General features: G+C 45.3%; 1 protein-coding gene and 1 long non-coding RNA gene across 2 annotated transcripts in view; one reads left to right on the top strand and one right to left on the bottom strand.

The window, feature by feature from the left end:
• LOC113247989 (zinc finger protein 551-like) overlaps positions 1-13,161 on the top strand; it is a 37,125-nt gene extending 23,964 nt beyond the window's left edge. The window contains exon 6 of the transcript XR_008960036.1: positions 11,909-13,161. The gene's annotated coding sequence lies outside the window, so the exon portion shown is untranslated. The remainder of the gene's footprint in view (positions 1-11,908) is intronic.
• On the bottom strand, positions 23-1,726 carry LOC130544088 (uncharacterized). Its single transcript, XR_008960050.1, has 3 exons — positions 1,537-1,726; positions 1,187-1,241; positions 23-53 (listed from the first exon to the last, which is right to left on the bottom strand). It is a non-coding gene; the product is annotated as an uncharacterized LOC130544088 (long non-coding RNA).
• Positions 13,162-13,184: the final 23 nt, after the last annotated feature.

Here is a 13,184-nt window from a genome sequence, read left to right as displayed (position 1 = left end):
AGATGGGTGATTTGGGTCTACTCCAGGGGGACCGCTGTGCAATGGCGACGCTCCTAGAGATACAGGGAGTGTGACAAGTGGGAGATTATGCACGCCTCAGAAGAACCTGTGAGCCCCTATACATACATCCTGGGGACACTGTAGGACAACGGAGGCATGCCGACACCCCTCAACAAGACTACGCACACACATGCATTATGCCATGTCCATGACAGAAAAAGTGTGCGAGAGACGTGAGACACACAACCGGCATGTACAGCTTGCACCAGGGGCTTGTAAGGACAGAGGGAGGTGCTGACCCACCGTAGCAGGTATGAGGACACAAGTGCACAAATACCGCAGGGAGACTTGTGAGACAGACATGGCACAGGGACACCCAAAAGCCTGGTGTGTGGATACACACACACAATGTCCATGGACTGAGCGTGACAAGATAATTTCAACCTGGCTTGGAGAGAACAACCACCCTGCCCCCATCCTAGCCCCGTCCCTGTGGGTTTGATGATGCAGTGATGGTGGTCAGAACCGGGAGCTGGGTGCACACCTTGGCTCAATGTGGAGACTCACACGGTTTGAATACTGAATGTAAACATTCAAGGACACATGATGGGAGCAAATCAGCCCAAGCTGCAGTGGCAGAAAACTTAACTTGGAAATGGCTGCTAAGGAGCCACGGCGGGAAGAGGGCAGGGGACAGGGGTGGAGTAGGGGGAGGTTATAGGCTCTACTGGGGGGCTCAGCATGCACTGAGACAGCTTCGGGGATGGTGGACCAAGGGTGGATTATTAGCCCTTGTTCAGGTGATCTGCATTTTCCCCGGAGGGGTGGGGATAATCAAGCAGCGCGAGGCCACGCCAGGCAAGTCCTAATTCTCTCCTCGTCTCTGGCGTTTCTTACGTTCTTTACTCCTGAGTAGTCAGGTGTTTCTGGGTCTACCTCAGAAGTTTCCTAGGTGTCAGATTACAGCTACCACAAACACAAAAAAACACATAGCTGAGTAAAGTTCCCAGTAAACTCAGGAAAACACACATGGAGAAGAAATCTCATTGCTTAATTTTACGAAAATTTTTGTGGAGTGTTGTAAAGCGCCTGGAACTTACACAGGCAAACCCTTCTGTATGCATACAGCTAGCTATGTGTGGGTTTCACACTTACCACCATAGACTTATTCTCAAGATGCTCTTACCTGTCGGGTGCTTTGAAATTCCTCCTTTGGATCGCCTTTGGGGCTAATTTCAAAGCTGCAAGAAATAATCAGTGTGACTTTTAGTTGAAAAAAAAAGTATTGTCTAGAAAGACATTAAAATCACGTCTTCAATTTGAGCCCTCCTAGGAGCCTTTTAAATGATCACATACATACTTCGTGTTGCGGAGGTTGGCAAGAACCTTTTTTGTGTTTTATCCAATACCATTATTGCACACATCTCTCTCAGTGATAAAGTCTCAAAATTTTCTACAAATTTATAACATTTTTAGGATAGCTTGTGTAGATCTTTTATTCTTTAGGAAAGCGAGTTGCCTTCCGAGGACTCTAACCTCTTCTACTTCCGGAGCGTCCGGGCGGTGGCTGTGCCTGCGCATGTAGCTGAGCCCTGGGGTCCATGAGACGCAGAGAATGGACTCTTGGTTCAAAGCACAGGGTTGGAGCGCCTGGCTGGCTTAGTCGTTAAGCGTCTGCCTTTGGCTCAGGGCGTGATCCCGGCATTCTGGGATAGAGCCCTGCATCAGGCTCCTCCGCTGGGGGCCTGCTTCTTCCTCTCCCACTCCCCCTGCTTGTGTTCCCTCTCTTGCTGGCTGTCTCTCTCTGTCAAATAAATAAAATCTTAAAAAAAAAAAAAAAGCACAGGGTTATTCTTTCTGAGGCAGACAGAATAGGGAAACGCTGGGTAACTGCAGGAGACACAAAACACGGGTAACTGAGTCTGACCCCTGGCAGTGTTTGTGATTATGCGGCAAACCAAACCCTGTGTGATAGCTCCGGTTTCTCAGGGCTAAAGCACCCGGCTGCTGCAAAGCCTACAGCACACATGCGCAGGAAGACCCAGTTCGCTTGCAAATAACCGAGAATGACCCCCCTCCCCTGGGGGCGCTAGAGGACTCCTGTTAGTTCTTGACTACATATGGCGTACCCCCAAGAGAAAAATCAGACTGCGCCCGCGCGTAGGCTGGTCCAGAGCAAGTGTGATGATGTACAGTGTTCTCGGAAGTCCCGCCTGTTCCCAGAACCCTACATGAATTTCCCACCCCTTTATTATAACTGCCCATAAAGACCAGAGCCCCACATGTACCTGGCGACTCAGATCCTGTTTCTGACTGTGCCTGCACTCCCCGACCCCTTCAGGGGTGTACTTTTGCTTTGCAATAAAGCTGCTTCTGCTTTACGGTGACTTTACGGTGACTCATCCTTGAATCCTTTCTCTCAGGGATGTCAAGAACCTGGCACTGACCTTGTGGCTGAGGTCTCAAGGCCCGAGGACGCCCCTTCTCCTGCATCATTTCTAATAATAGAGACCCGGGCCCCAGACGGCTACAAGCGGGAGTCCGGTGCATCCCAGCAGGTGAAGGACGCCCTGGGGATTGTTCCCTCATCATCCAGTTCTCCCGGTCAAGTCTTCATATATATGGGCCACTCAGAGGGGCCTGCTGTGGCCATGCTGCTATGAGTAGGAGTGTCATAAGACCCCTGTCCTTTCTCCACACACCAAGCAGTATGTTCTAGAGCGTGGGACAACATGGATGACATATGGGACATACCCTTGCACAGGGAAGGAGCTGATCATTAAGTGTGGTACATAGACCTGACAACACATGGGTGCAATGAAACAATTCTGCTGCTCTGAACATATCCAGAGTTCCTGAAAGAGAGAAGGGTCAAATCTTGGGGTCTTGGCACAGGTGAGCAAAGGTAATGCTCCCTAGTGTCTGAGGTCTTTGATTCTGGGGAGAGAGAGGAATTCGGACCCTTCTAAGCTCTGCTGATAATGTGGGTGTCGGCGGGGGTGCTATGAACTGTTAGTTGGGCTTCAAATGGAAATGTCACTTGGTCATGTCACTTCTCCCTAAGCCTCAGTATTCTTCAGAGCATAAACGTGGGAGTATGGGCATTTAGGTGTAAGGCATAGAGAAGACAGCAGACAGTAAATAAAAGGTAATACTGTGTTAGAAAACCTCGGGCTGCTGTGTTAAGAATATGGAGATTATGATCTGATGAATGAGGTGGCACAACCCACCGACACGGGTTTGGCAGGTAGCTCCCTCAGCATCAGAGCCCCAAGGTTAGGGAAGTGGAAACCCAGGGTCATTCTGATTGAAGGTATAATTTCAGTACACTCACACAAAGGAAGTCAAGTCACAAGGTTTATTACCCACAAATCCCACAGTGGGGACACTGTGAGTCGGGGCAAGGGCAGCCCTCTGTCCCAGATCACAATGAGCAGGCGACAGAAAGCAGGGTAGTAAGTACTTGTCACTTGTAAGGTGGTTGGGGCAGCAGTCACTAGTTTTTCAGGCTCAAATCTGAGCAGTTATTTTAAAAGATGCCCCAGGAAAAGCACAGCAGGAACTTATGACAGGAATCCTAAGCTCAGGTGCTTAGCTACGTGTCTAGACCGGTTATGAGAGGGGTTGTCGTGCTGTAAAACGCCTGGGCAGCAACTCACAATAGCTGTTTTCTCATTACAGGGCTGAGTTGTGTTTCCCCCAAATTCATACGCTGAAGCCCGCCCCAGTACCTCAGAATGTAAGTGTACTGGGACACAGGGCCCTCAAAGAGGTAATTAAGTTACAATGAGGCCATCAGGATGGGCACTCATCCAATCTAACCAGAGCCTTACAGGTGCTTGAGACACACACAGATACTAGGGTGCGTCTGCACAGAGGGCCGACCATGTGAGGAGTCAGCGAGAGGGTGGCCGACTACAATTCTATGAGAGAGGCCTCGGGGGAAATCGACCTTGCCAGCATCTTGATCTTGGACCTCCAGCCTCCAGAACTAGGAGAAAACAAAGTTGTCCTTTAGGCCACCCAATCTGTGGTATTTTGTCATGACTGCCATAGCAAACTAATATTATTAGGTCATGATCCCAGGGGCTTGGAATGGAGGCCTGCATCAGGCTCCCTGCTCAGTGGGGAGCCTGCTTCTCCCTCTCCCTCTGCCATTCTCTCCACTTGTGCTCTCTGGCTCGCTCTGTCAAATAAATAAAATCTAGATTTTATTTCTTTATTTTAGAAAGAGCACTAGCAGGGGGAGGGGCAAAGGGAGAGAGAGAATCTCAAGTAGACTCCGCACTGAGCATGGAGCCTGACTCAGGGTTCAATCTCATGACTCTGAGATCGTGACGTGAACCAAAATCAAGAGTCAGACGCTTAACCGACTGAGCCACCCAGGTGCCCCTAGCTTTGTTTTTGTTTTTTTAATTCAGCACTTTTTCTTTTTTTAAATTAATTTGAGAGAGAGACAGATAATGAGAGAGCATGAGGAGAGGGAGAAGTAAGCTACCCATCACTCGGGGAGCCTGATGCAGCCTCCATCCCAGGACCCTGGGGTCATGACCTGAGCCGAAGGCAGACACTTAACCGACTGAGCCACCCAGGCACCCCTCGCTTTGGGTTTTCAATAGATGCCCTAAATCAGGTTAAGGAAATTGATTCTGACATCAATTCTCTGACACCAACTACCCAGGGTTAGCATCCGTCTCCATATCTTTAAGGGCTCAGTCCTCCACAAGAAGGCCCCCACTTCAGACATCAGTGGCAAGTCTCAGGGGCCACCTGTACCTCTGACCTATTGGCTATAATTTCAGGGGTTCCTATGATCCCCTCGGGTTCAATAACTTGCTAGAATGACTCATAGGACTCCCTAAAAGTGGTATACCTATGCCCCCAGTTTTGTTGTAAAAACTAGAGCTCTGGAACAGCCAAATGGAAAGGATGCATAGGGCAAGGTGTGGGCGGGTCCTGGGTGTGGAGCTGCTATGACCATTCCCTGGGGAGTCAAGGCACAGCGCTCTCTTACACATCAGTGTGTTCACCAACCAGGAAGCCCCACCACCCCAAGGGGTCCAAGACCCCAGAGTTCTGACTGGGGTCCTGTTATATAGGCATGATTGATTAGATCATGGCCACACGACTGGACTCACTCTCTAGTTCCTCTCCCCTCTCCACAGTCTGTCAGACTCAAAGTTTCAAACTTCTAATCATATGGTTGGTCTTTCCAGTAACCAGTTTCTATCCTGAAGCTTTCTAGAAGCCTACCACTAGTCATCTTGTTAGCATAAAAAGACTCTGATCATTCCAGGAACTACAAGACTTTTAAAGCTCTATGCCAGGAACCTGGGACAAAAAGCAGTTACGGGGGCGCCTGGGTGGCGCAGTCGTTAAGCGTCTGCCTTCGGCTCAGGGCGTGATCCTGGCGTTATGGGGTCGAGCCCCACATTAGGCTCCTCCACTAGGAGCCTGCTTCTTCCTCTCCCGCTCCCCCTGCTTGTGTTCCCTCTCTCGCTGGCTGTCTCTAAAAAATAAATAAATAAATTTTAAAAAAAGCAGTTACGTTCTTTATTATACTACACTTTCTAACTAATATATATTCATTTAATATATATTTTAATTATTAAAACAACTTTACATTACTGGTAAATCTCACTACATTATGACATTTTCAGGAATCTAATTTCCTAAAATTTTGTTAAGGATTTTTTAGTGTGTGTGTGTGCATCTATGCTCATATATTGGTCTGTAATTTTCTTTTCCTATCATTACCTGGTTTTGCTATCAGGACAATATTGGTTTTATAAAGTTAACTGAGAAGTGTTCCAGGTTATTACTTTTTTTTGGAAGAGTTTGATAGAATTTAGTTATTTCTTCATTAAATATTTGGTAGGATTCATTGGCAAAGCCATCTTGGCCCGAAGTTTTTAGTGAGAAGGTTTCTTACATTTATACACAGGTTAGCACTACTAGAAACTCGGGATACTAATTACATATTTTTTTAAAGATTTTTATTTTTTTATTTGACAGAGATAGAGACAGCCAGCGAGAGAGGGAACACAGCAGGGGGAGTGGGAGAGGAAGAAGCAGGCTCCCAGCGGAGGAGCCTGATGTGTGGCTCGAACCCAGAACGCCGGGATCACGCCCTGAGCCGAAGGCAGACGCTCAATGACTGAGCCACCCAGGCGCCCCTACATATTTAATTTTTAAGAGATTTTATTTATTATTTGTCACACAGAGAGAGCACAAGCAGGGGGAGGGGTAGGCAGAGGGAGAAGCAGGCTCCCTTGCTGAGCAAGGAGCTTGATGTGGGACTCGATCCCAGGACCCTGGGATCACGACCTGAGCCAAAGCCAGACGCTTAACCAACTGAGCCACCCAGGCGACCCTAATTAAATATCTTTAATGGACAAAGGATTTTTCAGATTATCTATTTATTCTTGAGTGGGCCTGGTAAGTTGGTATCTTTCAAAGAACTTTTGTCCTCCAAATTTTCATTTTCTGAGAAAGCTGTTTAAAATATCTGCACATTATCCATTATATGTTTCAAAGGTATCTAGTGCTGTACTTCCTTTCCTCGCTCATATTTATTATTTAAAGATTTTTATTTCTTTATTTGAGAGACACCACGAGAGGCGGGAGGGTCAGAGGGAGAAGCAGGGAGCCCAATGTGGGGCTCAATCCCAGGACTCACGGTATCTCTGGGATGCCGGAACCTTAGCCAAAGGCAGACGCTTAACCGTCAGGGCCACCCAGGCGCCCCTCCTTGCTCATATTTGTAATATGCGGTTTCCCTTTTTTCCTGTTGGGTCTGGAGGTGTTACAATTTTACTTATTTATTCAAGCTATCTGCTTTGGAGGGGTTCAAAAGTTTTCCTGAAAATCTTTTTACAAATTAACAAAGTATATGAAACTGATTCTCTTTTCTTAAAGATTTTGTTTACTTGAGGGGAGGGGCAGAGGGAGAGAGAGAATCTCGAGCAGACTCCGACTGGGGACTCGATCCCAGGACCCTGAGATCATGACTCAGGCTGAAGGCAGACACTTAACCAACCAAGCAACCCAGGCATCCCTATGAAACCAATTCTCAACACACAGGACATTAGGCAAACAACTTAATGCAAGATGGTAAATTCAGGCAAACCCCAGAAGTCACGCTGACCTAAAGACACAGAGTTTGGAATCTGGGTCTGCCAATCCACAGAGCACAGTGCAGGAGAAAGAGAACTTCAGATACATACACAGGGTCATCCTCAAGTATTCGGCTGAGTACTAAGCTGTATATACATGTAGGAAACGACCAGAGGTTGGGTGGAGGGAACACTCAAAAGGATAAGAGGAGGGGCGCCTGGGTGGCACAGCGGTTGGGCGTCTGCCTTCGGCTCAGGGCGTGATCCCGGCGTTCTGGGTTCGAGCCCCACATCAGGCTCCTCCGCTGGGAGCCTGCTTCTTCCTCTCCCACTCCCCCTGCTGTGTTCCATCTCGTGCTGGCTGTCTCCCTCTGTCAAATAAATAAAATCTTAAAAAAAAAAAAAAAAGGATAAGAGGAAACAATTCGAAGACTAATATAGAGAACTGTTCCAACCGGTTTAAGCAGGGAAGCTCATGAAGCATCAGGTAAAGAATATAGAATGGTTATGTCTCAGTGGTGGGAGAGAAATTAGCCTTAAAATGAACACTGTAATAATTCTATCTAAAAAGGTTTAGAATCAAGACCAAAAAAGATCATATAGTTTCCAAAGACATTAACCATGCAACAGAAAAAACAATCAAGACTATCTATAGAAATATATTTTCAGTACCCCCAAAAGGCAAAAGTGAGTGCTCACCCAAAATTATACCATGTTAACAATATCAGACAAAGATTTTAGAGCAAAGAATATTACTAAAGAAAAAGAGGGTCATTTCTTAATGATAAAGAGGCCTGCTTATGAACTGGACGTAACAGTAGAAAATTGTTATTCACCTAATTAAAAGAGGTCAAAATACATAAATAAAAAACTAATATATTATATTAGTAAAACTAGTAAATTAACAATAATTAGTAAAAAAATAATAAATTAGTAAAACTAATATATTATACACAGAGAAATAGGCAAATCCACTTTTTTTTTTTTTACCTTTTTTAAAGATTTATTTATTTGGGAGGAGAGGGGCAGAGGGAGAGAGAATCTCAACCAGACCCCCCCACCCAGCAGGGAGCCCAGTGTAGGGCTTAATCCCACAACCCCAAGCTCATGACCAGAGCTGAAATCAAGAGTCGGATGCTCAACCGACTGAGCCACCCAGGTACCCAGCAAATGCACTTTTATATTCAGGGATGTCAATAATCTTCCAAAAAAAAAAAAAAAAGGTTGAAAGGACACCCTCCCCCCCCCCAATCAGTAAGGACACAGAAAACTTAGACATTATCAACCATATTAATCTAGTTGGCATTTGTGGAGCCCTCCATCAAACAGTACAATATACATTCATTTCGAGTTAACATGAAACATAAGAGAGCCCATATTCTGAGTCATAAACCAAGTCCCAATAAATGTAAACAATTCTTTTTTTTAGGGTTTTATTTATTTGTCAGAGAGAGAGCACAAGCAGGGGACTGACAGGCAGAGGGAGAAGCAGGCTGCACGCTGAGCAAGGACCCCGATGTGGGACTTGTTCCCAGGACCCCAGGATCAAGACCCAAGTCCAAGGCAGATGCTTGACCGCCTGAGCCATCCAGAAGTCCCAAATGTAAATAATTCAAGTCATAAAGTATGTACTCTGAATGCAATGGAATGAAATTAGAAATACATTACAAGAAAGATAAGGAAAATTCCAAATATTTGATATAACGCATTTCTAAAATGAGCCAGGTGTGAAAGAAGGAATTTGAAAGGAAACTGTGAGAGATTTCAAATTAAAATGAAAACATTACGTATTAAGTTCTATGGGAGACAACTAAAGCAGTTCTTACAGGACCACTTTTGGTATTAAGCATCTATATTAGGAAAAAAGGTTTCTAAAAAGGATCTCAGCTTCCATGTTAAAAAGTAGCAAAGGAAATGAAATCCAGTAAAAGCAAAAGGCAGGGTGCTTGGTTGACTCAGTCAGAAGAGCACACAACTCTTGGTCTCCAGGTCGTGAGTTCCAGACCCATGTTGGGTGTAGAAATTACAAAAAAAACTAAACAAAAGCAAAAGGCAATGCTTTAAAAAAAAAAAGGCAAATTAGAAAAAAAAATGAAACAAAAATCAGCGCAACCAAGTGCTTTAAGAGGATAATAAAAGTGATAAACTTTGGATCAAGAAAAAGAGAGGTATAGACATTACCAATATAAGGTATGAAAAGTCACAAAAAGGAAGCCTCCTTTAGGATGGACTCGGGACAGCAGGAGGAGCTCTTATACCTGGCACTAGTTGTCCATTGCAGACCCAACAGGAAGAGTCAGACCTTGCAAGCCAATACCACTTTACTATCCCCCAGGAGTCAGTTACATCTCTTTCTCTCCTGGCAACAGCCGCGCCAATGATGGCGGCAGCTCAGTCAATGAGAAGCCATTATACTTAGAACTCTCAGTTTACTCCAGTGGACTTTTCGTTTATAACAGCCCTCCCAACTTCCCTTATCCTCTGTGAAAGAGCATTCCTCACCTTTGTTCTCTGGACTTGCCTAAGGTTTTGCTGAAGCTTGCTTGTCCGGACTGCAAGTCTCAACTATTCCCCCATAACCACCCCCTTCTATGCTGGTAAAAATAAGTGGCAGTTTTATTTTTAAAGTTAAGGTTAGTTGTTGGACCAAAAGGGATCCAGAGAAGACCCCCAACAACTCTCAGGCTGGTGAACAAACAGGTGTTGGTACCCACAAAGCTGACTGTTATTGCTTTCTCACCAATCCTGGGGTTTGACGGTAAATTTTCTTCTGGATTTCAAGCTCCATGCTTTGTGTCTGAGCCCTCCAGCCCTTATTCAGGATGTTTTAAGGCCTTGTCTTAAAAAAAAAAAAATCTCTGACTGTCCTTGTTTGGCCTTTGGTGCAACTTTTCGGAATTGGACCATTCCTGGTGGGGCTGTGTTGACCTTCGGTGCAAGTCATGTTCGGAACGGGAATCTGACTGCTGGAGCTGCGCGAGCCTTTGGAACTGCGACTCCTTTTTGGAACCGGATGCTCCTGTAGGAACTGTGCCATTTTGAACTGTGTTGGCCTTTGGTCCAACTCCTTTTTGGGATTGGACTGTTCCTGTCATTACTGTGCCAGTTTGAAATGTGTAGACCTTCAGTCCAGGTCATTTTTGGTGCATCAGATAATTCTGGTTGGAACGGCGCCAGCCTTCAGTTCCACTCCCGTTCGGGATCAGACCGTTCCTGCTGTGACTGTGCCAGTCTCTGAACCAGACCGTCCTGAAAAACCTCTAAGGAATGAGATCCCAGTCATCAAAATGCTTTTGAGGGCAGCCCTCCCTACTGGGGACTCCAGTTTTATGTTTAAAAACTATGATCACTCATAAGCACATTTATGAATACATAGACTGACTTAACCACAAGAAATTTAGAGCTTCAGTGGCCATTTTGGGGAACTTTTGATCTCCCCAAACTTACTTATTTTACTCAAAATTCAATTAGAAAGCTGCAGTTCCTAAAACAAACAAAAAACCCTGAATGGGATGCCTGTCTTACATGGTATCTCAAGTCTTCCAGATGTATTCAGGGTTCTAAGTTTGTCTCTTTGTAACATACCGTTTCTAAATTAACTGAAGCAAACAATTAAAGAAGTCAAAATGGCCTGAGGCCTCTTTTTCTCTTCTATCTCATCTTCTTTGTCTGCAGACACATGGCAACAAAATTCAGGTTTGCACACAGAAACCTGATGAAACTGTTTATGACTATTACGACAAACACAAAATTGTCTTTTAAGAATATTCTGGTCTACTTTTAGATGTTGATCCACCTGGGTAGCATTTGACTCTATGCTTATTAATGGACTGAACCAGGATCTTTCTCTTTTAGTTAAAAGGATCAGATGGAATGGGAAATCGCCCACTCCAGATTTTGTTAATATGGCAAACCAGCCCACTCACATCCCAGATGAGTCACCTAAAAGACCACCAAAATTCTCAGTTCTTGACCCTAGCAAATGATAGTCCCTGAACAAAACAAAAGCCCTGCTAGTTGCTATTTTTGCAAAAAGCCAGCATTTTTTGGGGGGGGGGAAACAGACTGTTACAAATTTGACTGTTCCAGGAACCTTCAGCCCTTAGCCAACCTTACTAATGTCTTCCTAATTCCCAATGATGGGCGTCTGAGAACTACAGGGGCTCTTTCCAATCCTCCCTCTTAGTCAGCTTGGAGAAACTATTTTCCGGTTTGGGAGTGAATCTCTGTCATTGACACGAGAGCTACATTCTCAGTGTGTAACCCCACTGCTATAAAGCTGCCCCTGCCTCAGAGTACGAGAGCTGTTCAGACAGTGGGGGTTCTCTAACAGACTTCAACAGGAGCCCGTGTCTGTACCTACTCCCTTCTGTCTAGGCCCTTTGAGAGCTACTCACCCATTTTCTCCGTACTCTGCCCCTATTCACTTATTGAGCCAAGATTTCTTTTTTTTTTTTTTTTAAAGATTTTATTTATTTATTCGACAGAGATAGAGACAGTCAGCGAGAGAGGGAACACAAGCAGGGGGAGTGGGAGAGGAAGAAGCAGGCTCCCAGCAGAGGAGCCTGATGTGGGGCTCGATCCCAGAACGCCGGGATCACGCCCTGAGCCGAAGGCAGACGCTCAACCGCTGTGCCACCCAGGCGCCCCTGAGCCAAGATTTCTTAGAAAAGTATCATGCCAGACTTTCTCCCCAAAAGGCGGAATAACTCTAGAATTTTACAGTAGTAATCAAAATAGCCAATCAGGAGAACTAAATGACTATCTGACATCTCTTATTCTGTCTCTGACAGCACTACAACCGACTCTGGAGATACTGGTCGTGTGTTCCTATTGTATCAGCTACCATCCTCTCTCTGGGAAAAATCCTCAACAGATATTGGCAAAATCCACAGTGTACCTCCCATCAAGATTCAAAACCTCTTCCCATAATCAATGCCCTATAAATAAAGAAGCCCTTCAGGGTATCAAGCCCATAATAGATTATAAGGTCTCATTATCCCCTGCCTTATTTTCCATAACACTCCTGTCTTAACTGTGAGAAAACCCAAAGGCCAAGGATGGGGGTTTGTCCAGGACCAAATACCAAGTAACCGGTTACCCCTCAGCACCCTGTTGTTCCGAACTCCCACCTGCTGCTAACATCCATGCCCACAGTAAACAAAATCTTTAGTATTCCATTTGATAAGGTTAGCCAATATCGTTTTGTTTTCACTTGGAAAGAACAGAACCACACCTGGACAGTCATGCCCCAAGGTTTCACAGAGACCTTCTTACTTTTCACAAATCTTACAACTTGATTTGGATGATAGAAAGTTCTCTGCAGGGTCTACTTTGTTGCAAGATGTAGATGATTTGCTTCTCTGCTCTCCTTCTCAAACCTCTTCACAGGAAGACCACACCTAACCTGTTTTAAGCTTTTGGCCTTAAAGGGACATAAAGTCTCCAAAGAAAACATTGCAATTTACTCAGTCTCAGGTTAGATACTTAGGGTGCCTGATCTTGAAACAAGGACTACATTTGGATCCAGACGAAACCCCTCACAAGTGCTTAACGTTGACAGGTTACCTTTTGACTCTCCATGAGAACTTACGGGAAACTCCGCTAACCAATGCCTATTTTGTTCATGGTTTACTGATGGTTCTTAAAGAAGGAAAATGGTAAATACTGTGCTGGGTAGGCCACTGCAACTCCCTTTGAAGTCACTGATGTGGAACCTTCAGCTTTGGCTACCTCAGCCCGAAAGCTGAGTTCTATGCCCTTAATGCAGCTGTACCTTTAGCCAAGGGTAAAACCGCAAACATTTATGCCAATAGCCAATATGCCTTTGGGGTAGCTCACGACTTTGGAATGTCATGGAAACAACGTGTCCTTACCTCTGATGGGAATAATGTTAAGAACGGCTCCTATGTCCAAAATTTATTAGATGCCATACTTCCGCCAGCTGCTCTGGGTATTATTCAAGTTCCGGGCATTCCAGACACAACTCGCCGGGGACGAAGTAACCCACCGCACCAGTATCTCTGCCACAAATGCCGCTCTCAAGGAAACCAATACCCAGACCTTTGT

The sequence above is a fragment of the Ursus arctos genome, unplaced genomic scaffold (assembly GCF_023065955.2).
Source record: "Ursus arctos isolate Adak ecotype North America unplaced genomic scaffold, UrsArc2.0 scaffold_19, whole genome shotgun sequence".
NCBI classification, from domain to species: domain Eukaryota; kingdom Metazoa; phylum Chordata; class Mammalia; order Carnivora; family Ursidae; genus Ursus; species Ursus arctos.
The sequence above is the reverse complement of the archived record's forward strand: the minus strand, read 5'-3'. Positions and strand labels throughout refer to the sequence as shown.